The sequence below is a fragment of the Pseudochaenichthys georgianus genome, chromosome 5 (assembly GCF_902827115.2).
Source record: "Pseudochaenichthys georgianus chromosome 5, fPseGeo1.2, whole genome shotgun sequence".
Taxonomy (NCBI): domain Eukaryota; kingdom Metazoa; phylum Chordata; class Actinopteri; order Perciformes; family Channichthyidae; genus Pseudochaenichthys; species Pseudochaenichthys georgianus.
Window position 1 is genome coordinate 41102338 of NC_047507.1, and position 27392 is coordinate 41129729.

The following is a 27392-nucleotide window of genomic DNA, read 5'->3' on the forward strand; positions in this document are numbered from 1 at the left end:
TCGATTTAGCTGCTGTATAAAATAAATTGTTGTGATTATCAAATGTTCATGCAATCAATATGTGTCATCATTACAGTTGGCCAAAAGGAGAAACACCTACCCAACGTGTGCATCCTGAAGCAGCGACCCTTCCTTTTTGTCAGGAAGAAGGAATCTCGCTCCACGTTACATCTCAGTTCCGACACACCAGCTTTGCTTCAAATAGCTAATTTGAAAAAGGACGCTCTTTTATAGCTGAGCTGAATAAATGTGCTAAAAAAGACAGGATAGCTGTGTAGGGTTCAACTTGCCCTTTTGTGAAACCAGTGATGCTGGTGAGTGCAAATGTTAAATGTATTAGGGTGCATTCATAACAGGACACCAAGCTAATTGTTCACGCCTTGTCATTACATTTTAAATCAATGCAGATAGACATTTTATTTATGTCTGTATGACGTTATTGTGAGAGTGGACGTAGCAGCTACAATGGTATTTTAACCTAGCCTATTCGATCCGATCTTCATTACAGAGGATGCCATGGTCACTGCTCTTCACACTGCACTGACCCACCATGGGAGGATGCTCTTTAGAGACGTTAGTTCTGTCTTCAACACAGTCATCCCAGGCTGACTGGTTTCAAAACTGAGCCCCATCCTCTACTCACTCTCCACTCACGTCTGTGCCCCCCCCCCCATCCCACCAACACCATCATTAAGTTCACGGACGACACAACTGTGGTTGGACTCATCTCAGGAGGAGATGAGACAGCCGTCAGAGAAGAAATCCAGAAACTGTCAGTGTGAAGTTCAGAGAAAAGTCTTGCCTTCAACTCCCCAAAAATGAAATAACTCATACACTTCCGAAAGATCTGTGCACAACCAGAGCCACTATTCATCAATGGCAACTGTGTGGAAAGGGTACCGGCGTTCAGGTTCTTGGGCACACACATCTCTGAGGATCCCTCCTGGACTACAAACACAACCACCATGGTCAGAACAGCCCAGCAGAGACTTCATGACAACAAACCTGCGTGTGCTGGCATACTGTGGAACCACACGGTATGCCAGCAGTTCAGAAGAGGACAGGAAAGCCCTTCAGAGGGTGATGAACACAGCCAGAGGACAATAGGCTGCTCCCTGCTTTTCTGTGGAGGTCCTCTTCAGGCAACACTGCCTGAGCAGAGCAGGCAACATAGTAAAGGACTCGCCCCACCCTGGACACAATCTGTTTGCTCTTCTGCCCTCTGGTGAACGGTACAGATCCATCAAGAGCTGTACAAACAGACTCAAGAACAGTGACTTTGAGTCATGTCCAGGCAGTGGCACAGTACAAAATGTCTTGCATATCCAAATCAAATATTTGTTAGTAAATATTGGAGGCTTTACAGACATACAGCATACACACCCTCTGTCTTTAGACCCTTGCCGCTTGCAAGGTACAAATCCCAAAGAAATGCCACAATTAACAGTGCAGCATCCACATTGCAATATGCATGGTGTCCCTTCAGATCCAGAGTGGTGGCATGTACAGAGCACTGGTTTAGACAGACCTATCTAGGTTAGACCCACAGCCTAGCTATTAGGTTGCCTTTAATAAATAATGGCCAGTAGGATTTAGGTTGAGCGTCTAGGAGGAGATGTGAAATACTGAGGAACTTGTTCATTAGTGAGTTGTGCAATCCCTGCCGTACTTATTACCCCTTATTACACTAAAGGAAAGTGCTAATAGCGATGGCTGCAAGCATAAGACTGAGTTGAGAACAGGAGCACAGAGGTGTAATTTCCGTCCTGAAGGGGGAAGCTGGTGATATTTGAGATCATTTGAATTCTCAGTCAGGCTCAGCGTATTGAATATTTACTCTGACTGCTCTAGGATATCTCAATTAGGAGAGGCAGGAACATGACTTGTGATTGTAATATAATATCGCAGTTGGGTTCTCACCGATTATTAAATAATTGATGGACTATATAGTGTACATGCTAACTGGGTTATAAGAAGTGCTGGTCTGTAGTTGAGAAAGAGACAGAAATCAATCTCCAGAGACACTCTGACCTCTTTCTGATGTTCATGTGAGGGGGTTGATGGAAAGAGTGACAGAGGGAAATACAGAACAGGGTTTCCCATTGCTAACCCAGTGTGAGGCACATTGGATGTCATTCTAAACTTAAAAGAAAATGGATTCAAACCACTCCAGCAGCATAGTCTCAAACCTGTTTCACAAAACTGTGTCTCAGGGCTTCTTAACATGTAACCTGCTAAGCACTGAGCCTGTTGTTCAGGTCTCAGGCTCGACAATGACATTTCCAGAACAAATGACCATGACTACAAAAACCCAGACAACACACAACGTAGCTTTACAGAGCCAAAACGGCAAATACGTCTTACCTTTGCTGTGTTCTGATCAAAAGTTGTGTTCAATGGCATTAACATGGTAGAAACGCTGCTGAAGGTTAATCCAATGTGTCTGTCACTTTTAAATGATTACTGATAATCCATCATTACATTTTTGTCAAAAACGGAGATTTCATATTAGCTGCTATGAGAGCTACAACCCAGCTTCCGGTTTTGGGCCAACTGCGAGGGCATCACTTTCACTCCTCAATGGTAAGGTTTAGATGGATTTAGGAACTTCCCCTCGATTCTATTGGCTCTAACTGTTAAAAAGAGGTGTCAATCATCAGCATAGACTGAGGGGGACCAGTGATATGGCAAATCCATCCATTATGCTTCTCTTGTATTACACTTAATCATAATTCATAATCATCATCTGATAAAGCCGCATTAACAGCAATCCAGTCAATAAAATCAGCTTATAAGAAAAGTATAAAAGCAATAGTGTGGGAGCATCAACATGCTGTTATTATTGTAACCATAAGAGGTTTTACTTTGTAACAATGTATTCAGGGCCATTTTGAACATGCCTTTTGAAATGCTCAGTTTCAGTGTGTTCAGTGTCTGCTGCACTAGAAACATTTGTTTTTACCCTTTAGGCTATTTTATCAAAAGGGTGTGAAGTCTGTCAAGTTACCTCTAGTCAAGTAGCTAGGATTTTCTCTTAGAAGTAACAATTAAGGACTAATGTAATGTAAACCCAAAAATGTGGCTTCCTGTATTGCTTACATTGTGGGGATAATGTATTACCTTCGAGCCACTTACTTACATTTTGAAAAAGCTTACTGGCAGTATTCTAAACCACTGCATTGTATTCATGTGCTACAAAAAACCTGCATTGTCAGCTTATAAAGAAAGATTACATGAGGGTTTAAAAAAGAAAAAAGAAATAAAGATGGCCCCAAGTTACTACCCGGTGGCACCACAGATCCCATTGCATTGTTCTAGTCTAAAAAGTGCCCCATTGTATCAACCATTTCACCATGTGTTGGTTTGACTGGACCGGATAAAGGCAACCCACTTAAACACATCATTTCATTAAAAAAGTGCTATAATCTATTATTTGAAATGTTTTCTTTTTAATATTATCATTATTAATTAGGTTTAGGATTATTTTAATAGGCCACCTTTTACCTTTCATGTTGCAGTCACATTGGAAACACCTATATGGCTGTAATTGACTTTACGTGTATTAGCTTGTCCAGATTGATGGGCCTCAGAGTCAGACATCAGTTGACTTGGTTATAGACGCAGTGGTCTGATACACGCAGATAGGGGAGTCACATAGGTAGTAACATCACATCGGGATGATAAAATACACACACAATACCTTTAAATTAGAGGGGATTATATTAACAATTATATACTGTCTAGTTTACGAATTTCTTTCTGCTTGTTACGTACTCCCCCCCTTTTTGTTGCTCTCTCTGCTGTGCAGGTACAGCTGGCTCCGCCTTCCCCAGGTGTTCCCAGGTGTCACTCAGCCGAGCATAAAAGAGGGGACTGAAGGAGAAGGAGCCGATCACTACTCCGGATGTCTCTGCTGTGTCAGAGCTCTTTTGCCTTTTTGTTGTGTTTCCTGGAGGACATGTTAGTATTAGGTTTTCGCAGCTTTATTTCTCCCGTTAGGTTCTGTTGGATTGTGGGTAGCGGAGGAAGGCTCTGGATCCTACGGCCCGTGGTGTGGTTGGCCCAAGTCCCCTCCGTCTTTTTGTTTGTTACCTGTCCTCCAGTGTATGTTTTTTTAAGATTGTGGCAATAAATGTATGATCACCGTTTAGTGCCTATGTGTTGTGTACTTTTGTTTTATGTTGCGGACTGCCTCACGAGCCACTACTATTGAGTAGGGAGGCGGGTCGTAACATATGGGGGCTCGTCCAAAGGCTGTCTCGGGCAGGTGCCGGTGTGGTGAGTAGTATTACTTTCTAAAAGGCCCTTGACAGCATGTTGTTGTTTGTTTGGCTGTATAGCGTAGAGTGGCAGTGATGGATTTCGACTTGGAGGGGTTTGTGGGTGATCCGACTCGGGGGAAGTTGGATGCATGTAGCAAACAGCAGCTAGGTCTGATCGCAGGCAGATTTGACGTTGTAGTCAATAAACAGAACAAGAAACAGATCATTAAGGGACAGCTGTTGGCTGCGCTTATAGAGCAGGAGGTATTGTCAGAGGAGGAAGTAGACGTTCCCATGGACGACGGGACAGAGGTCTTGCAGAAAGTGAGCGACCTTCAACTTCAGCTAGAGCTGCGCAAGCTGATGGTTAGAGAGAAGGAGAGTGACAACAGACTGAGAGAGAAGGAGATCGCCTGTAATCTGGAATTGAGGAAGTATGAGGCGGAGTTACGTTTGAGGGAGCTGGAGCTGACGTCTCACCAGACTCAGCAGTTGGGGTCTGCACAACCTCATGATTTTGACGTAGGCAAGTCTACTCGGTTTATCCCAGTGTTTAATGAAAAAGACGTTGATAGCTATTTTGTCCTGTTTGAGCGTGTAGCAACAACGTTTAAATGGCCTGGGAACATGTGGACCGTTATGCTGCAGTGCGTTCTCGCGGGTAAAGCGCAGGAGGTGTATACTGCGTTATCTGAGGAGGTTAGCCGGGATTATGAACAGGTGAAAGCTGCAATTCTGCGCGCTTATGAGCTGGTGCCTGAGGCATACCGTCAACAGTTTCGTGGTTTGAAAAGACAAGATTGTCAAGCGTATGTGGAATTCGCCCGTGAGAAAGAGGTTCTGTTTGAGCGATGGTGCTCATCGACGGGGACAAAGTCTCTAGAGGACCTAAAAACATTAGTGCTCATGGAAGAATTTAAAAACGGTTTGCCTTACACAGTAGCCACATACCTCAATGAGCAGAAACTGTTTGATGCTGCGGTTTTGGCTGACGAATATGCGCTTACTCGCAAGACTGTCTACGGTGAGAGGACTAGGGCACAGGCCGGGTTTGTGGACAATAATATCAGAGAAACCCCAGTCTTCACTAAAGTGCCATGGCAGTCCAGCAGGCCAAGAGTTGCTGAGGAAAAACCGGGAGAGGTGAATGGGGGATCTACGGATAGGCCAGTGTGTCATTACTGCAAGAAAAGAGGTCATATTGTTGCGAATTGCTATGTTTTGCGGGATGAAAATAAGCATGTAAACACAGTAGTCTTTGTCAATACTTCTCGACCGGGACCACTCAAGTCAGAACTGGAAGTGTTTGCTCCGTTTCTTATGCAGGGAGTAGTGTCTTCGCTTGGGAAGGACAACAGGATTCCAGTGACAATTTTGAGGGATACAGCGGCATCACAATCTTTTATCGTGACTGGTGTGTTGCCCCTCTCGGAGGAGTCGGCTGTTAATCGGGTGTTCTTGTGAGGGGGTTTGGGATGCAGTATGTAGATTCACCGTTGCATTATATTCACCTCGAGTCAGATCTGGTTACAGGGCCGGTGATTGTCGGGGTTCAGTCATGTTTTCCTATTGAGGGAGTAGATTTGATCTTGGGGAATGATTTAGCCGGGGGCAGAGTGCTAGTTAAGCCGGACTGCAGTTCCTGTGGGGAATTATTCAGATAAAGTGGTCCGAGAGTTCCCTGATGTACATGTCGCCTGTGCCGTTACCCGCGCCAAGTCCAAATGTGAGGTTGAGGTTAGCAATGATGTGGATCTGGCTGATAGCTTTATGGCTATAGAACTAGATGTGCCATTTAATGACCCTCCCCTGCAGCGTGACGGTGTGAAGATAAGTCTCGGTACTGTGCCTGTGGCACGTCAGCAGCTGGTGAGAGATCAAAAGGCGGATGCGGAATTATCATTGCTGTTGGAGGATACGGTATCAGAAGGTGTCATTGGCTCTCGGGGGTACTTTGTCGAAGACGGGGTGCTCATGCGTAAATGGACACCGCTGTTTGCGTCACCAGATGATGATTGGAGTGTGAAAATACAAGTGGTGGTCCCGGCTAAATACCGCCGTGACATCTTAGGTTTGGCTCACGATCATCAGCTTGCTGGCCACCTGGGTGTCAATAAAACGTATGACCGAGTGCTGCGCCATTTCTTCTGGCCTGGTCTGAAGAGGGATGTAGTGCAATACTGTAAAACCTGCCATGTGTGCCAGGGTGTAGGGAAGCCCAATCAAACGATTCCTCCTGCACCGCTGTATCCCATCCCGGTTGTAGGTGAACCCTTTGAGCGGGTGATCGTGGACTGTGTAGGCCCTTTTCCACGCAGTAAATCTGGGAATACATTTCTGCTTACCATCATGTGTGCAGCAACACGGTTTCCTGAAGCCATACCATTGCGTAACATCACTGCTCCGAGTGTGGTCAAAGCCCTGGTGACATTTTTTTCCGTGTTTGGTTTGCCAAAGGTAATTCAAACTGACCAAGGATCTAATTTCATGTCTCGAGTCTTTGCTCAGACTCTCAAACAGCTCGCTATTAGTCATGTCCACTCGAGTGCTTATCACCCGGAGTCGCAGGGGGCACTTGAGCGTTTTCATCAGACGCTTAAATCGATGTTGCGTGCGTACTGTTTGGAATCTGAGAAGGATTGGGATGAGGGAGTGCATTTAATGTTGTTCGCAGTGAGAGAGGTGGTGCAAGAGTCGCTAGGATTTAGTCCGTCTGAGCTGGTTTTTGCTCATAATGTACGTGGTCCCCTGAAGCTGTTGAAGGAAAAGTGGCTGGGTGTGGCTGAGCCACTTAATTTGCTGGATTATGTGAGTGGGTTTCGTTTCAGGATGCGCCGTGCATGCGAGCTGGCACAGGGTAATCTGGTTGATGCACAAAGGGAAATGAAGAGGTGGTATGACAAGCGGGCTAAGGACAGGGTATTCGCTCCAGGGGATAAAGTGCTAGCCTTGCTGCCGATCTCTGGTTCCAGTTTGCAAGCCCGGTTCAGTGGCCCTTATGTTGTTACCAAGAAAGTCGGTGACCGTGACTATCTCATCGCTACCCCTGACCGGGGTCGTAGGAGCAGGCTTTGTCACGTTAATATGTTGAAGCCATACAGAGAGGGCGAATGCCACTGACTTGAGCAGTGGCTCAGATGCTGTTACTGCTAAGTCTATTGTTCTACCCGGGGAGCTGTCTGGTGCTGATCTCTCTAAACCTGTCGCTGCCTGTATGGTGGCGCTGTCCAGTGCTGAAAGTGACACGTCTGTCACCGCTGAAGTCCCGGTCATTTGGGGGGGGGGGTGAAGACGTTGTGGTCCAATCGAAGGCGGTGTTACAGGGGAGGCTGCGAAACTCAGAGATTCTGGGTAACATTGAGGCACATTTAGCACACTTGCCTGACGCGCAGCGGGCAGATGGACTGGAGCTGATCGTGAGGTGGAGCGCTCTGTGTCGTACCGCTCCGGGAGATTTGATCGACACCAGCGGGTGTATCCCACCATCGGAAAGGAGGCACTGGCTATGGCATGGTAGTATTGTGTGTTGTTAACCTGTCGGGTGTGTGGAATGAGTCGTGGTGAGCACGTCTGTCAACTAAGGTTGATTGTTGTGATTGTTTTGTTTTTTAAAAAAAGAAAAAAATCACTAACTCATGGTGGGGGTGTTACGTACTCCCCCCCTTTTTGTTGCTCTCTCTGCTGTGCAGGTACAGCTGGCTCCGCCTTCCCCAGGTGTTCCCAGTTGCCAATCAGCCGAGCATAAAAGAGGGGACTGAAGGAGAAGGAGCCGATCACTACTCCGGATGTCTCTGCTGAGTCAGAGCTCTTTTGCCTTTTTGTTGTGTTTCCTGGAGGACCTGTTAGTATTAGGTTTTCGCAGCTTTATTTCTCCCGTTAGGTTCTGTTGGATTGTGGGTAGCGGAGGAAGGCTCTGGATCCTACGGCCCGTGGTGTGGTTGGCCCAAGTCCCCTCCGTCCGTCTGTTTGTTTGTTTACCTGTCCTCCAGTGGAATGATTTAGTATTGTGGCAATAAATGTACGATCACAGTTTAGTGCCTACGTGTTGTGTACTTTTGTTTTATGTTGCGGACTGCCTCACGAGCCACTACTATTCAGTAGGGAGGCGGGTCGTAACACTGCTTCTGCAAGATATACCAATGATATTACTGCCAAACTGACGGGCTATAGTTGACATAACAAGTCGTGGGTCACAGGGATACACACTTGTCACCTTTTGGTAATGCACTTGTTAAAAGTATGGTTATAACTTCAAGTGCATGGCTTGGTGTTTTTGAAGGCATAATCTTATCTTGTAGTCTTCAGGTTTTCGGGGGCGCTAGGTCGCTGTGCTGTCAGTGATGCACATGTTAACCTCTCAACAGAGCTTAGAACTAACTCACATCTTGGTTACTTCCATCATCCTCTTGGAGAAAAAACTGTGTTTTTCCAGACTGAAGCTGATGATAACAGGTGAGCTATGTGGCATCCTTCTCAGCTCTGTTGAGAGATTCACATGCAGGCAGGATGTCCAAATCTGTGTCTCCCAATCCTGTCAGTACTTCGAAGTCAGGGCTGTTTCCCACTTGCATTCCACTTTATTTAAAAGGACATTAAGGCTTGACACAACATTTTGCACCTCTGTTAGAAATTGGCCATGGCCTAAAAATCCCCCCAGATCGATTAGAGGACCATATTTGAAAACTATGTGAATTTGGGAAACCCACATTTTGAATTGTCACTGCTCTCAGAACAGAAATGTAATCATCGCAATAGTATAAACAAGTACTGCAAACATTGCATAGTGGAATGATATTGGAGTGGTGGAATTACAATGTTCACATCAAACTGCCAACAGTTCCTTTTCACTGTTCTAACTGTTCTGCCTGGGATGACAAGCGATTCAGTCAGCATTTTAGGCATGAATAACAACTGACAGGAAATGGTGTTTTGCCCCTTACACCAACCCATTACTAGAAACGCATCAGAGTAACAAAAAAAAAAAAACATGAATACACAAACTTTATCCGTGTGATCAAATACATGTTTTGTTCTGAGGTTCAGAGAGAAGAGACGCAGCTTGCGGGAAAGAGAAATATCACTTTGCACAGCACAACTTGGAGGTCTTCAGGAACTCTTTAAAAAGTATTTGTATTCCTTTTTCTGATGCTTGTCTTTGATTTCTCACAAATCGTTTTCCTTCGTTGCTATTCATTCTTGCTCCTGCTATTTCGTTCTGCTTTAGTCATCCATTCTTCTCAATATTTCAGAGACATAATCACTCTGATTCCACGACTGCTCAAAAGCTGAGACATTCATTCAATCCTCCTGTTAATTCAATCTGTCTTTATCAGTCAGTCAAGGATCAAATGTTCGAACTGCTTCGCCCCAGTATTAAAAACATTGGCAGGGTGGATATTGGTCACATGACCGGAGAGGGACTTCTAAACATTAAGTCCCAGCCCCGAGACTTGCATAGAAAAAAAAAGATGTCGGACCTTTTGCATCCACAAACATGTCCAAGTTAATGTTTGTCTATTGTTTCAGTTATTTCAGTTTTTTGAACTTATGAGCTCTGTGAAGACTCTACACCTTCATATCTTTATTAGGCATACATTTGTTTTTATAAATAATTATAACAAGCAGCATTTTATTTCTGTGTATTTTGCATTATCTCTTTCAACCTTACATGTAACTCATTCCTTCATTCCTTCAATTATTTAAATTTGCACAATTGTATCGCACTATTGTGTGTCTCTTTCTTTTCATCTTAAGTCAATTGTATGTTGCAATTATGGAGGAGCCTGGGACTTAAGATGTTCATTGCCAAGAACTACGCTTTAACTGTTGTTCAAAAGACAATAAAGCCTTTGGACCTTGAATCTTTGAATTGAGAACATTCTCGCCATCTTAATGATTGATTGGCTGATGGAGAGGTACCCTATGTTTGGGGCAGGTGACTCAGAGCTACACTTTGCACGTATGAAAACACACCGATGAGCCCCACTGTTGCAATGGATGAGATGTTCCTTAATGAACATGAATACTTTACTTTATTGCGAAACAATTCCACCGCACTGCAGCTCCAAATGCCCACCGTGCACAAGACTAAAGACACATTCAAACACTACAAGTTGAGGGCATCGATAATAATTGTAATCCTCTGTGTTTAAATCGGGATTGTGATCAACCATCAGAAAAATGTGAGATGTGGTTTGTTTCAAAACTGGAAATGTATCTGGACAAAGCCAAGGGAGAGAGTCAAAAGTCTCGCAGTATTTTCAGAAGATCACTGCTGTACGATCTTTCTGCGATTATCTGTTTCTGCTGAATTTGCAGTAGTTCAGGCTTCTGATCAGGATGCCTCCTGGACACCTCTGATGTTCTCCAAACATGCACATTTGAGGACAAGAAGGTCATGCCTCCACCCCTAGGCCTCTGCTCTCCAGTATGAATGTGTGTGAGTGGGTGAATGCTGACTCGTACATGTGAAAGTGCTTCGAGGGGTTGAAAAGACTGGAAATGTAATATATAGATGCAACCCATTTACCGTGATAACTGGGGAAAGCCTGCCACCATGACCTTGCAAACAGGGTATACCGGAGATAGAGAATGCATGGATTAATGGATGGATCGTTTGGTGAACTTTTGTCCCCCAGAAGAAAAAAATGTCTATCTTCCAAACCAAAGATACAAAAATACAACAAGGAACACTTTGAATGCCACACAGTCAGTCAGTTAGTGAGCCTCAATAAATATGCTGATCACCTGCAGGGTAAATGTTGCTATTAATAACCCAGCCAGCAAAATCCTCCACACAAAAACCCCTCAGAACCGCTCCGCCAGCGCCTCCTCTCAGCACCTCTGAGACAGGAAGACAGTGGGTGGCTTTAGCATCTCTAGCTAATTATCTATTTGGACAAGCATCAAACATCCTACTGAAAATTATGTTCATTGTTTATTAAAGTCGGAGCATTCAATGTGCCAAAAAGTTTGCTTGTGGAGTGGAGAAAAGCCAGGAGAAAAAGGCGGATTAGCAAGGTGTAAAAATACATACACAATATATAACAAACGCTCAAGATAAAGTGTACTCACACTAGCTGTCAACAAATCAGGCCTCAAGTTAGCCTGCGGGGAAATATATTGTTTTAGTCCTTTTCAGTAGCGTAGGCAGAAATGTACTTTAGGGTGGGCCTGTAAAAAATAGGGAGGACCAGATTTTTCTTCTGCGCATCAGAAGCTAACAACAATCCCCGCCGGTACCGGTGGCAGATTACTTTTAGAATACTTTCTTTTTCCATAACAGATGGGTATGTTTGGGTGAACAGGAGACACGTATTTTACTGTTTTAATGGCTTATCAAGAGCACAAACAACATCTTGGTGTCATTCTGGACAGCTCTCTCATCTGCACCCCACATAAAAAACATCACCCGGACTGCATTCTTTGTACTGTCTTAAAACCTTTCCTTAGAATATGTTATGCATTGTAAGGTGTCCTTGGGTGCTTTGAAAGGCGCCCCTAAATAGAATGAATTATCATTATTATTTATTATCTGAAACGATGTAATAACTTTTTTAACTTGTTCCAGTCACTTGCCCCATGCATTCAGCAGCAGCAGGCCATTCACTTTGATTTCATCCCGTTATAAATGTCATCATTTCGACAATAAAGAAAAGCTACATAAATGTTATCTTGCACATTTTATCGAACCATCTCCGTTTCTAACTTTCAATATATTTTAAAAGAGATCTCTCTCTCATCTGCGTGCGGGGGCGGGGCCTCACAGACACGCTGCATCTCTCTCGCTCACAGACATGCTGCAGCGCTGTGCAGTGTGCACACAGTTCTGCCGGTAATGAATATTACATTTTGTGAGGAAACGTTTCCACCAATAATTCCAATAAGTATTCCAAAATGTATTCACTTCAGGTTTACGAAAGTAACTGGAATCAGATTACTCGTTTTTCAAATGTAACGCCAGCTGAATACACTTGATTTTTGTATTCTGATTACGTAACGCCGTTACATGTATTCCGTTACAAGTTACAACCCAACCCTGTGTATATCTCTCCGGTCTGTCCACCAGCAGATGAAAAACACCCACCTCTCCGCCTCTTCCAAGGGACGAGGGAGTTTCCATCAACATTTTTTTCTTTTGACAGCCCAGCACAACACATCCTCACTCCCAGGTCGGCCTATGTTGATGTTATGTCAAGGTCCCCTGTGTCGGCTTTTTCCAACGCAAGGGGAAATGTAGGCATTACTATTGATTAGATGTGACATAAATTGATCTCTGTCTTTATGTACCTTTGCAATAATTCCCCTTTTTATCTATTCCTGCATTCATCTCTTTTTACATTTTCCACCAGTTTATTTCAACCAACTTGTTTATTGCTGTTTTTTTTTTCTTAAGCGACTTATGAGTGCACTCACTATTCAGAACAGCAATACCGTATTTTCCGGACTTTCCTCGTTTTTTTTACCTGTCTGGCTGGTCCTGCGACTTATACTCCGAAAGCGACTTATATATTGCATTTTGTCTGACTGTGTTCAAATTCCGGCCAATAGATGGCACTGTATACAATCGTAACTGCTGTACCACCGAAGAAGAAAAAAGTCACGGCAACTGGGAGGATGCGTCACGCAGGCCCGGTTATACGGGGGTGCATAAGGGTGCATTGCACCCTCAGTTGAGTCGTTATGCATCCTCATTTGAAAAATGAAAAGTGAAAAAAAAAAAAAATATTACATAATAATAATAATAGTAGTAATAAGAAGAAGAATATTAAGAAGAAGAATTTAATTGAAATAAAATAAATTGGAATTGTGGTTAAATAACATTGCTGCATTTATTTGGTCAATTTAAACGGTAAGTAACGTTATTATGTCAGGTGCGTGTGACCTGTGCCGCTGCGCGTTCGTCATCTGCAAGGTTCTTACAAAGCTATCAGTGTCAGTGATGGACATCAGAAAATTGTTAAAACAACCTGCCCTTATCGCCAGCAGTAACACTGCATCTACTGCAGGTAATAACAGTTCAGATCATGGGGACATTACGTTACCCGCCGCCACTGTCGTGGACAATAACGCCCGACTCGCCGGCTTTGCCCGCCTCGCCCACAGAGGCAGAGCAGCTGCAGCCGTCTTTGTTGCCCCAAACACCGCCACCCCTCGACGGCCCGCAAGTGCCAGAGGACCTCGGCAAAACAGAGCCTGCCCGGTATATTTAAAAAAGTGCCCAACTCGCCTGTAGGCTACTCATTTTGCAGCTCATGGTTTCAAAACAGAGATTGGCTGGAATATTCATGTAAAAAAGATGCCATCTTCTGCTATGCATGTAGACATTTCAGTTCAAGTAAGTCAGATGCCTTCACCACAACTGGCTACAACAACTGGCGCCATGCTCTTATAGGCTACGTGATAAGGGACTGGGAAGGCATGAATCAAGCAAAGAGCACATAGATCCATAGATCTCTTCATTTTGCTCTCAAAGTGCACCAGATTGATGCTTTTAACTTCAATATTTAAAAAAAATTCTTCCCGGGGGAGCATGCCCCGGACCCCCCTAGAGGAGGTGAGGACCCTCCTAGAGGAGATGAGGACCCCCTAGGGTGTTAGGTCCACTCCCCACTTATAAAAATAGCACTTTACCACTGCACCCTCTCTAATCTCAGATGCACCCTGAGTCATTTTGTTCTGGAACCGGGCCTGGCGTCACGTAACCTTCCAGGATGTTGTGGGATGAATCGACACAGCATGGGCTTCAGTGACGACCAACACCATCCTGTCGGGATTCAGAAAGGTCTAATCTGAGCTGATTCTGATGGTGAGTGAGGACAGCCCGGAGCGGGACATGCTGCTTCATCGACACCGGAGTTGGCGGAAGTGTTTAACAGCGACTGTATAAATACAGTGAGAATTCCGAGTGGCTAAGCTAATTAGTGGCTAGGCTAATTAGCGTATCAGTATTATGCATGGTTGTATAATAAGAACTGGATACAGCGTCGGAGGCGGGGTCTCGTTCTTTCCTATGAGAGCTGCTCATTGGCGCATGAAGGCAAAATTACCCAACTTTTGAGAGAGCGAAACATCACAGATTACCCATCATGCCTGGCTGTCAGAGCAGAAGAACCCGTATGTGCGCTCACAGAGACTGTGGCCGTGTCTCAATTCAGGGGTTGCATACTTTGAAGGGTGCATTCGTAGACCGCTTACGTCACTTCTGCCGAAAGAAGGCTGTCCCAATTTTTAAAAAAAGACGAGACTCCTCCGAATGCGGCCCACGAATGCAGCCTACTTTTCCCCAATTTGAAGGATACATCTGATGTACACTCCGCGGCCTACCATATCCCAGGGTGCAATGCGCGCAGGGAAGAGGGATTTTTTTTCAAATGAAATGGCTTCCGGTCTCCCCAGCAGAGTGAATTTAAAAGCAGCAGCGAGCGGAGGAATCACTAATATGAGTATTGGGTTTTAACTTACTTTAAATTAACTAACGTCACACACGTCAAACCCAAGGGGCATTAAAACGTACATTTTCGTTAAATAATACGGATACATATGTGACGCTAACTAGCTAGCTGGACGTACTGCACTGTTGTTTACACTTATTTTTTATTCAATTCAGAAGTTTACTAAAGTCATACAGAGATCTTGGCTCTGTTATAGATAAGTTATACTTTATATTACATACATAGACCAAAGTGAAAACATTTAGACCGATATAGCCTACAGTACGGTGGGATTTATAAAACGCTACCCTGACGTGTAGCTGCTGTTAGCTTTATTTATTTCTCTGACATGTTCCAATGTTTTACTGTTTATTAAACTTTGGGACAACATTACAACCTTTGTATTCAGCTCATGCTGCTTTGAGGTAGAGCAAAAGAAAAGCCTATTTTCAATATTTCCACCAGATTTGATCATCTTTTATTTAGGTTAAAGGGTATTTAATTTATCCTGATTCCATAATAAGACAATCACAAATAGACAGCAGCCTTTTGCTTGATGTTAGTTTGTGCTGTCAAAGGGATGCACGTGTGACTGTCATTTCATCTCTTTAGTTTTTAAAAAACCAGAACAGTTTTAAATGATCCTTTAGGGATTGTTTGTCTGAAATGCTGAGAGTTACATTTTGCAATAATACATCTGCAACCCTGTGTCTAATATGATTAATTCACTTTTTTATTTTTCTCTTGTTTTTCTCTGTAATTAGGAAAATTCTGGAGAAATGGATCTGCTGGAGAAGGACCCCTAATCTGAAAAGTGCACAGCAGATCATCAGGACAGAGCTCCATCTACCTGGACCCCCCGTGGTACTGAAGAAGGACCCCTAACCCCAGTGGATCATCAGGACAGAGCTGCCATCCACCTGGACCCCCTGAGGTGAAGGACCCCTAACCCCAGTGGATCATCAGGACAGAGCTGCCATCCACCTGGACCCCCTGAGGTGAAGGACCCCTAACCCCAGTGGATCATCAGGACAGAGCTGCCATCCACCTGGACCCCCTGAGGTGAAGGACCCCTAACCCCAGTGGATCATCAGGACAGGGCTGCCATCCACCTGGACCCCCCGAGGTGCTGGAGAAAGCAAAACGGCGATCAGGAACATCCTCCACCCAGACCTCTGCTTACTGCCGTCCTACAGACTTGTGTCTTACTTTCAGAATTTGATTTAGTATGTGTCCTTTCTTTTAATAGATATTTAACGATTATAGCTTGAGTCTGTCTGATTCCCCAAACAGCTGCTTCTATACTTGCTGCACATATAATACAAATAAACAACTCCATAAACACACTTTTGCTGATATTTGTGTTACTGCCGGTGATGTTAAATAACATGATTGATTTCCTCGGTCTCAATGAAGAAAGTTATAATAATAGAAGACATGAAGCTGCAGAGAGAGGATGGATATATTCTTACCTCTACTTTGTGATAAGATGAAAATACAATATTAAATTGTAATTGTTAAACACATTGTTTATTTCATTTACTGAGGTTTTAACCATTATTTACAACATGTGTACATAAGCAGTGGAATAATAGGGTATCTCTAGGTCATTAAACTGTCTTCAGTTTAATTTTATTAATACAAAAAAAAGGTCATAGAAAATGTTTAATAGAGTGTATTTCAGCAGAGCGGGGGGGTCACGGTGCTGCTGGACCTGGAGGCTGACCTGGGGTCAGTGGGACATCATCTGGGCAGGGTTAAGGGAAGAATGAGAATATAAACTGTTATAATCACAGCTATTAAGATTAGAACACTACTATTGTTGACAATCAATCTATACAACATGCTTTTGTTCATTTAAAAAAACATTGTTTTATTAGTATAGAAAAATTAAGACTTATTTTAAATATTAAATAATATTAAATTACATCAGCTATATATAATGTACTTGTTAACTTACTAATGTAACATTACTGGGGGCCAAAGGAACAGCTTTATCGTATTTACCTGGCCATGGTCCTCTTTAATTCATCGCCGACGGTGATCTCCAAAATAAATTAAAATGTAAAAGTAAAGTTTCTGGATCCTTTTCAGCTGAGTTAGAATTTGCTAGCAGGCTGCTGGTGCAGCGCAACCGAACAGCGCGTATCACGTGACGTAAATACGAAGCCCGGCTCCGTAGGCTAGACCGTCTTATTTCGTAGGCCGCTCGGTCCAGCCTACCCGGTCTACGTGGGCTGGGTCCTCCGTGGACCGTGTAGGCTGCGTACCCCGAAGGATACAACCCCTGAATTGAGACACGGCCTGTGTCCTAAATAGTGCAGTCTACAGTTGGGTGTCTTAATGTCTGAGAGACACACCTTTTTGTGCAGTATTGCATTTAGTAATAGAGTTGGAGAGAACAGAGAGCAGGAAATTAACGTTTCATTTCATTTCATTTCAAACCTTTATTTATACAGATAAAATCCCATTGAGATCATTGATCTCTTTTCCAAGGTAGACCTGCTCAAGTAGTTCCACATGAAACATAAAAACATAAACAGAACAACAAAAGGACATCATACAGCATCATTTACATAATGATCCACATAAACAGGTACCAATAGCTTCTGATTGAGTAGCATCCAACCGAGCTTTAAAAACATTTAGCGGCACCAGATTGTTCAGTTTCCATTTAATTTTCAGACTATTCCAAGACAGAGGAAGCTCTCTAAAAGCTGTCTTCCCTAAGACAGTCCTAGCAGTTGGCACATTTAATAAAACCACAGCATTCGATCTCAGGCAGTAGCCACTTACAATTCTCCGTGAGATCAGGGAGCAGATATAAGATGGAAGTTTCCCTAACATGGCTTTGTATATAAAAATGTACCAGTGACTGAGCCTCCGTACAGTTAGTGAAAGCAAACCAGCCCTTGCATACAGGGTACAGTGATGGGTTAATGCTTTACAGTTTGTCACAAATCTCAGTGCACTGTGATACGCAGCATCTAACTTGACCAGGCAATGGGCAGGTGCATTCATATAGACCAGATCCCCATAGTCCAGCACAGGTCAAAAGGTCACAGAGCCTTTTCCTGGCCTCAAGCGAGAAACAGGACTTGTTCCTGTAGAAGAACCCTAGCCTAACCCTCAGTTTTTTTAGCAGGTTATTGACATGAAGTTTAAAAGAGAGACAATCATCAAGCCAGATACCAAGGTATTTGTAACAGGCAACAACTTCAAGTTGTGTTCCTTGCGTAGTTACAATATCTAAAACAGGCTCTAGGGTCTTTTTAGCTTTAGAAAGAGCGTTACCTTGGTTTTATCCACATTTAAAAGAAGCTTTAGTTCAGAGAGCTGAGCCTGAATAGTGTTAAAAACAGCCTGTAATTTAACAACAGCCTCCTTAATGGAGGGACCTGCACAGTACATCACGGTATCATCCGCATACAAATGTAGGTAGCTTCATCCACATTTTCACCTACACTGTTGATGTAGATGGAGAATAAAAGTGGTCCTAAAACAGAACCTTGTGGAACACCATTAGAAATGTTTAACCACTCAGAAGACAGCCCATCAAAGTGAAGACATTGGGACCTTTCAGAGAGGTAGTTCACAAACCACCCACTGCATGGCTGGATATGCCAATACTGAGTAGCCTCTGCTTTAAGATGAGATGATCAACGGTGTCAAACGCTTTGGAAAGGTCAATAAATAGAGCTGCACAACTCTGCTTATTATCTAAAATACTAGTAATGTCATTTACCACTTTCATTGTCGCAGTGATGGTGCTGTGTTTCTTTCTGAAGCCTGACTGATGTTTAGACAGGATGTCATTTATACATAAAAACTCCTTTACCTGTTCACTCACTAGGCGTTCAAGAACCTTAGCCAGAACTGACAACTTAGAGATTGGCCTATAGTTATTTAAAATAGTTGCCTCCCCTCCTTTCAGTAAAGGCAAGACATAAACAGACTTCCATACTTTTGGAATTGTATTTGTGCTGAGGGAGAGGTTAAAAAGAGAAGTAAGAGGTGGAGCAATAAAATCTGCAGCTATCTTTAAAAAGAAAGGTTCTACGTTGTCCGGGCCGGCCGGTTTCTTAGGACCTAGCTTAGATAAGGCTTCATGAACAACATCAACAGTAAAAGGAGTAAAACTGAAAGGGTTTTCCAGACCACGTTGTTCAGAGTCACAGGACTGTGGTGTTCACAGAAGCAGAGTTAGTGACAGAATGAAACAGAGAGCCACAGGACACAAAATGCTCATTAAAGCAATTTAGCATAGTGGCCCTGTCCGATATAGAGCCAGATGCTGTGGTGAAGCACAACGTTTCCTCCACATTGACATTTATAAGGTCTTCTACTAAATGTGGAGGGTACGTTTTAATTGATTGTTGAAGCCAGAGGTCAGTGAGGAGATGTAGGAAAGGCTGAGGGGGAGGAAGGTATGAACGAGGTAACACATATTTCACCTGAATGTTAATTGCTCAGGGATAAAAGGCGCTCACTATGTGGAATATAATTACAGGAATTTAAGAGGCAGCAAGTCTCCACAAAGCACGTCTAACTGAGAGCAGGAGAGGAAGGACAAAGAAGCTAATAAAACACCAGACATTTGAAATCAGACTATTGTGCCCAGAAGTGATTCACCTGTCTGTCTCAGTCTGTCAGAGTAATGACTTTCTGAAAGGCTTCAGTCCAGCGCTGCGTTATTATTTTAAACGACAATCTACATGAATGAGCTGAATACGACCAAAGCATACAGTGTTCAAATAAAAAATGACAATGAAACAGAAACAGAGAAATTAAACAACGTAATAATTTGTTCAGGTTATTCTCATATTGTAGCAGTTGAAAAGTATTGTTGAAACACAGTGGAAGTAGGTGGGTGGATTGGGTGGTGGTGAAGGTGTATCCTGTCACCTTCCTCCTCCTCTGATCGAGCTGCAAACCCCGGCTCATACATCTCAATAAAGCCCCTCGACAGCTTCTTCCTGCAGTAAATTGATGTTTGCTGGATTTAATTTAGTTTTGGAATGTGGCTCTATCTTCTGTACTGGGAGAGATTTAATTATGCATGTATATAAAATAAATTGTTAGAGCCGGGGTAGCAATTTCATGGTGGTACAGTGACCTATTGATGGGCTTGGAGATATTGAAACAGAGGGAGGGAGAAAAGATTCATATGAAAGTAAAATACTCCATGATGGAAACTAGAAGAGCAAACATGGTCTTAGTGATATTGCACAGAAGCTGGAGGAGAATAGAGTGGTGCATTCATGATGTCTTTTTGTAGACGTACGAGGAAGTTAGTATCGCAAGGGCTCTCTTGATATAAAGCGACGAAGAGTATAAGATTATTGGCAAAAACATGTTGATGATGTTTTGTTCAAAAGGATACACTCCACATCATGATTTTTGAAGTTCAAATGTAATCAACAGATGTAAAAAGCTAACATTAGGCTACAAACAACATCACATGGCTGCGCATAACCACCGCTAAGCTAAAGGCAGCTAACGTGCAGCTAACTTGTTAGAAGGCGTAAAATGTAAAAATCTCTTCAGCTTGTGTTAACCACAGATATAATATCCGGCTACTAACCAAAAACATGTTCAAAAAACATTTGAGACGAGGGAACGGATGTAGTAAAATGCTAATTTCCGGGTTTTAGGACCCATCCTGCACCAGTCTTTTACACGTTTTACTTTCTATGACTCTCTGTTATATTTTCTATGACTCACTATACTGACTCACTAATAATTGGATCCAGAAAAGGACAGACTAGAAGTTGTGCATTCTAGTGGGATTTGGGATAGAATAAATGGCCAGCGTGTGTGTCTGTGAATGAGAGCGTCACCTTTTGCATGACCCTAACTCAAAGATTACAGATACATACAGAAATAGACTCATTATATTTGAATTTATAATTAGCCACATGGCCAGGGGTGGACTGGGGGGAAAAAGTGGCCCGGGGATTAATTGACAGACAGGCCCACTTAATGCGCGGCATGTATCGGCCGGCCGGCGACGAAAGTATGTTACTTAACAAAAAACATTAAATGCATTTAATGTTATTTTGGACAATTATTCATATAGTAATCACATTACCTGAGCCCTTGAGTTGCCTAGAGCAAAATAGTTACGGCATATATTTAGTGATTTTAATGTTAACAGATCATTGATGCAATAACATTTGGACCCAATTTGCCTGACTTGACGCATGGAATAAAACATGGGCGTAGGAAGCATCCTCAATGTGGGTGAGAGAATTTAACAGGGGGTGTGGACAGGTGGTGGACCTCACCTCCTCTAGGGGGGTCCGGGGGCAAGCTCCCCCGGAATTTTTTTTTTAAATGTTGAAGTTAAATGCATCAATCTGGTGCACTTTGAGAGCAAAATTAGGGACTAAATCTATGTATACAATTCTCAACACCCATATAAAACAGAACTGTAAACAAATTAACTTTTTCTTTCAACATGTATTTGAACAGCAAGTGGAGGCAAAAGTGACTGCACCCAAACCAATAAACCTGCTAGCTAACTAGCCTAAAGTCAGTAACAGAATGTGGGCAACACGTTCTTCTCCACAGCCGCGCGACCTCTGAGTCAGACGTCACTTCCCCCTTTTCTATCCTACGGGTACAGCCACTCCCCCTGAACCCCGTTTACCTGCCAAATCCGCCCCCCCCTCTGAACCCAGGGCTCGCTACAATACTGTATACACAAACTATACAAAAACGCCTTTACGCTTTGGAGCTTGTTTATCCATCTGTAAGAAACTGCCAGCTAGGTCTCTCAGTCACTCACTCCTGATCGTTCACTGCGCAGTGACAGCTGCTACGGGCCAGATGTGTGAAAGTGAAACTATCTGATAGAACATAGGTAGCCTATCAAAACGGCCCAGCCCAGCCCAGAGGGGTGTGGACCACACCCCTCCAGGGAATGGCCGGAACACTTACAAATGTGGGCCGGTAGAATTTAGGCACTCCGGCCCACGCATAGAAACGCTATGGAAAACTCCCGGTATTCCCAATGGCCAGTCCGCCCCTGCACATGGCGCTCTGATGGCCAGATCATAAATAACATCCATCTGGGCCTCCACGGGCTGAATGCAAATCACATTGGCCTGCCTAGTGAATTTTCTCTATCTATGAACACTAACAAATTACTTTATATGTGGACGAAGTTGAACTCCCTCACCCATATATATCATCTAATGAAGCGACCAGGATCAGATAAATGCTGGAGAAGCATGTTACACTTTCTGTAAGAAATCTGTGGAGCTACTTAAAACTCGTCTCTTTAGAGGGATGCTTCGCATAATTAATATGTCCACTTGTGGGTTGTGTTGCTTTACTTTAAAGAGGTCCTATTCTGCATGTTGGAGGTTTCCCTTTCCTGTATAGCTTTTTGAGCATGTCAATGGTCTGGAAAGTCTAAAATCCCTGTATTCCCTCCATTGGGAGTTTCTGTCCCCACACACTCCCTCCCCCCTACCTGAAACACCTCCATTGGACTCTTTTGTTTACTTCCATAACATAGTGACATCACTAACACTTGGCCTCTTTTGGCTAGTGCTCCAACAAATAGAACACGATAGGCTAAGTGGGCGGGACATCTCTAAGCGGTTGACCAATCAAACCAGAGCCAGCCAGCTAACCAATAAGAGCAGACTGGACTCTGGTTTCAAAATAGGTGCTGAAGCACAGGCAGTATGAGACAAATAAAGTGCTTTTTGAACATTAAAGCATCGAGAAATGTCCCAGTAGAGACACTATACATACTAATATAAGTTATATTAGTATGTATAATTATGAAGTACGAATGGTTATATTAGCGGTTATATAATATAACCACTAACATAACCATTCGTACTTCATAATTTATATGACCAAATATGTATATATGCTGACAGTTATTTTACTCTTATTTTTACTCATCTCCTATTTCATAGTCTTTTATTATTATTATTATCATTTACATTTACATTTTTTTTCTTGATTTTATGAATCTGTGTGAATCTGTGCTGTCCTGTTTTTCACGCTTACCCTGTTGCTGCTTGTACTACTGAATTTCCCCCTCGGGATTAATAAAGGTCCATCTTATCTTATCTTATAAGCATAATAGGGCCTCTTTTACTTGTGTTTCTGCTTTGAGAAGACTGATGCTGTGGATATGTCTTTAACCGACAAAGAAAATACCCTCTTAATCTATCTGGGAGTGGCATAGCAGCTGGAAAATATGGCAAAATGCAAAACAGAAAATATGGTAAAGAAATTAGAAACCTGGTCTCAGCCTTTTAGAAGTTTTGTCAGGGTTCATCAGCACCCTGAAACCATTTCCCACATAATCTACTCCAAGAGTCCCTACAGGCAGAATGTAAAGCTCATCGTATTTCCATGGCCCTGAGGAGTTGCTCCATCACAACTCCAGGCAGCAGGAGTGTGTGAACACAGGGACACATTCTCTCTCCACAGCAGCACCGTTTCTGAACAGCTCAAAAATAAATAGGAGTCAGACAGGCACAAGGACAACATTCAGATCATAGCACAAACTTCCTGCTCTGTCGAAACTCATCCAACATATCAAAGGCAGAGCTACACACTTTGATGCTACTTTTAGATTGTAATGAGAAGCTTTCAGAGGGAAGGGAATCGTCAGGTTCATGTCAGAAGATCTGATGTTAAACACCGGGTGGGCCAAAAACAGTGATGCCATGGAGTGACAAATGCATGTGAGGGTCTGTTAGTAGGCAGGAATCATGGGATTGATCAAAGAGCTGAGCTCATGCCAGTCTGCTGTATCAGTGGCAAAACATCAAGCATCCATCTGCATATGGCTTTTTAATATTTAATCAGATGGACTGCCAATAGAAAGAGATTTACATCTGTGAGGCAAAGTCCTAATTAAGCACAAAAGTTAATTAAGTGTACCAGCTGCTCATTAATAGCCCGTTTGTGAAGCCTCAGATGAATATACTGTGTGAAGTGTTTGGCTTTGCATGGATTAATGGCACAACTTATGTCAACAGATATCTGCAGAGCCACAGCACACAATGCAGGAGGGCAGAGAGCAAATCAAATACAGCACCGCCCCCCCCCCCCCCCCCCCCCCCCAACATGCACCCCTTCACATCTGAGAGCACAGAGAGCTTCACACTCGCTGCAGTGTAGATGTCAGGCTGGGATCTCTCCACATGTGTGATGTGTGAGGCAGCGGAGGAGAGAACAAAAGTAGGTTGCGGGTAGTTGGAAAAATAATGAAGGGGAAAATGTAAGTCATGCATATGTTCATGTGCAATCTTTTGTATATTTAATCTGACTCTGTCTGACCGCCGAGAGTACAATTGTAGTAATACTAGTTTGAAAAGCAACCCGCTGCGAGTGTTTCACTGACAGATGTATAATATAGATTTATTTCTATATATATAAAACAGTATTATTGCACTTCTTCTTCTGCGTTATAGACACCTGCTTTGCTGGTGGACCCGATGATGCTGGTTGCTAGGTACCATTCAATCATTGCAGGCCACGGCTCTCTGATACTTCTCTTGATGTCAGCAGGCGGCACAGTAAAAATAGCAACTGAGAAATTAATCTGTCCACTGGGTTTTGTTGAGGTCTCCATATTAGGTTGAATACTTAAAACAAAAGTTAATTATAATCAAATATAATTAATTATATTCTTGTATAACCCAAAATGAATGCTTCATATTTTATGATTTTCTATATTTACAGTATAAACAAAACACAAGTGGTTTGTTAAGTTGAGTAAGGACTATAGATATAGACTAGATGTGTATACGAAATGATTTGGTGAAAGTTTAGCACCCTGCCACCTGTGAGGAAGGTTCTCCGAATTCATGCGGGACTAGATGTATATATGAATTGATTTGTTGAATGAAAGTTTGAATGTGCTTTTTATTATCACCGGTCATTTATGAGGAGATGCCTCTAAATGTCGGACGATTTTAAAATGTGAATGTAAATGTAAAACTGTGAATTGAGGTTTCATATTAGAACATGACCACAGCATGATATGTTTTATATGATTGTCATATTGTAACGAGAGAAGGTAAAACCCTGTTCAAGTGTGGACCAGCGGGAGCCATGAGAGGAGGAGCCAACGGACGATATATAGATAGTGGGCGAGCGTAGTTCGCCCTCTCTTCACCCCTGCAACTGTGAGACAAACAGCTGCTCTGTCTCTCCCACTACTCCTCTGTTTGTTTCATTACCACCCTACTTAATTAAAGTAACCAATTTGACCTTTTCAGAGACTCCATTGTCTCTTATTCTTTAAACTTCTTCCTGGACGCGAGAGAACCAGCACAGATCTATAGTACTGTGACGTGTGAATACCCAAATCAACAACAAATGGACCAATCCACGGAGCACCTCAAACACCAGGATCCCTTGGCTAACTAACAGGGAGTCCCTGAACGCTGGTAATAGACGAGTTGGGATGGCGGAGAAATGCTCTCCGCAGCAGACCCGTGCTCACAGCGTCATAAACCTTTTTCTTTCTCAATATCAAGCCACACTTATTGTTTTTACTTCGGCTGTGAGTGTTTGTGTGCTCGGGATGAGTTTTGCTTGTTCTCGCTGTATCGCCGACCTGGAAGCCTGTCCGCTCCTCGCAGCAACGAGCCTCGCAACGTCCCGACCAATCAGAGCACACTGGGCTCGCAGGGAGGGGGAGGGGCAGGTAGGAGCTCAACAAGTCGTTTAGGACAGAGAGTGAATACCTGGTGAATACACATACAGAGATGCTGTATGAGAAACCAATGTGATTATGGAAAATTGCACAATTTAAATCTATTCTAGTAGACCTCAACGATGGAATTATGATCAGTAGAGATGGCCATAACATGGCCCTTTAAAGGTCACCTATTATGCAAAATGCACTTTTTGATGTCTTTTATACATACATGTGTGTCCCTGGTGTGTAAGGAGACTCACAACATGTCATAAAATACAAACCTCTCTCTCGTCATATGTGACGAGTTTTGGAAGTAATATGGTCTGTGTGTACATTAGCAAGCATTGGTATTTTGAGCAAAACATTTCAGAGACATGTTTTGTATAGATATGGCCCTTTAATATTTTGTTTAAATATAGTATAATGGGACCTTTAAATCGGAATCTCTACATGTATGGCAGTGATTCCATTCCAGTGTCTGTTTAATTCAAACACAGAAAAATGTTGTCTATAGTTTTTAGAATAGAATATGTATTTTTTTATTTTACTCATTCCTATAAATACTGAAATCAGAGAAACTGATAACTTTGCAGTGGTCTCTTCATTTTTTCCAGAACTCTATGTCGGTATACCTTTACTGTCTGTATGTCCTTGCTGTCCACAGGCTGGGATTGACTTTTTAGTCGATTAATGGTTTATTTTACAAAACACAGAAGGGCATCAGAGCCAAGTAATTTATGGGTAATTGGTGTTCTAACATCCATGTCAACCCAAGGCGGGTATATTATGGTCTGTTTTCCAGTGAGTCTTGGTTATGTATCACAGCAGCCATAGTGCTTTATGCAGAGCCTGATGGTCGAGTACATTACCAAGGCACAGGAGGCGGTGCAGGTCAGGTCAGCAGGCGGTGAATAATGTGACAGACCCACTCTTCAGCCTGCGAGGACTCACAAAATGCCTAAACACAGTGAGTCGTGACTTTGTAACTCATAAGGTGGGTTTCCCTGGTAATCCTGTCCTTCACACACTAAATGCCAAAGGGCTTCCTCTCCCCACCCAACGTATGAAAATAGATCCATGCTGTGGTTCTGATGTCATCTTGAGCACAAGAGAATAGAGCAGCATGGAGGCAATGGCTCACCCAGCTGGATATTTCAGCAGTACAGAGGATGAAGTACACTTCAAGCTCTCAGTTGCCTTGGAAACTCTTCCATGCTTTAAACTTGTACTTCTTCCAGTACATCACGTTGTGTGCTGGGTATCCTCCTGTCTTAGTTATCATTGTTCTCAGCGTTTCTGATATAAACCAAGTTTTAGATGTTTGTGTGTGCATGGCAAACTTTGTATACAGTACACACACAAACACACACCATTTTGTAGAGGAGAGTGCACTTACTCCAATTTATTTGTTCATGGCAAAGCCTTGAAAAGCAATTAACGAAGACGCACAACTTTCACCTTGTAGCATCATCCACCTCTTAAGGCTTTTTGGACCAATTTCATATGGATGTGCTAAATCTGCAATGAGCAGGTCATAAAAGTACACAACTGTAACTTCCTGTTGGGTTGGGTGTGAGATATGACTTCAAGTCAATATTGGCGTGTGGATGTCTTTACGCTCTGACTCTAAACTCTCCAGTTACAACAACTCTCTGTTTTTGGAGGAAGTGCCCGTGACTGCAATGCCACTGACATGATGTAAAATCACTTTGAGTGTTCACAAGACTGGACAGGTGCTATATAAAATGCAGTCCAATCTTTTAAGGTACAACATTTGAAGTCTGTCGGAATAAATCAGTAGGATGAGCTTCTTTAAGTACAGCCCACTTCAATGTTAAAAAATAAATTGCTGTTAAATTCAAAATGGCCAACTTCCTGTTGAGTCTACGGCAGGGGTCGGCAACCCCAGGTAGCGTAACCAGTGGCACACTCGGAATAAGTGGAATAAGTGTGCAAAATATTTAAATTGTATTTTCGTATCCTGAACGAGACTGTCGCCAGAGCCCGTTACCT

At 43.0% G+C, this 27392-nt stretch overlaps 1 protein-coding gene across 5 annotated transcripts in view; it reads right to left on the reverse strand.

Moving 5' to 3' along the window:
- LOC117447326 (copine-9-like) overlaps positions 1 to 27392 on the reverse strand; it is a 237482-nt gene that overhangs the window by 95511 nt on the left and 114579 nt on the right. Inside the window, exon 1 of one of the 5 annotated variants that reach the window (XM_071203219.1) lies at positions 2365 to 2541. The exons of the other annotated variants lie outside the window; for them this stretch is intronic. The gene's annotated coding sequence lies outside the window, so the exon portion shown is untranslated. Of the gene's footprint in view, positions 1 to 2364; positions 2542 to 27392 lie in introns of those variants that run through there. 5 annotated transcript variants of the gene reach the window in all.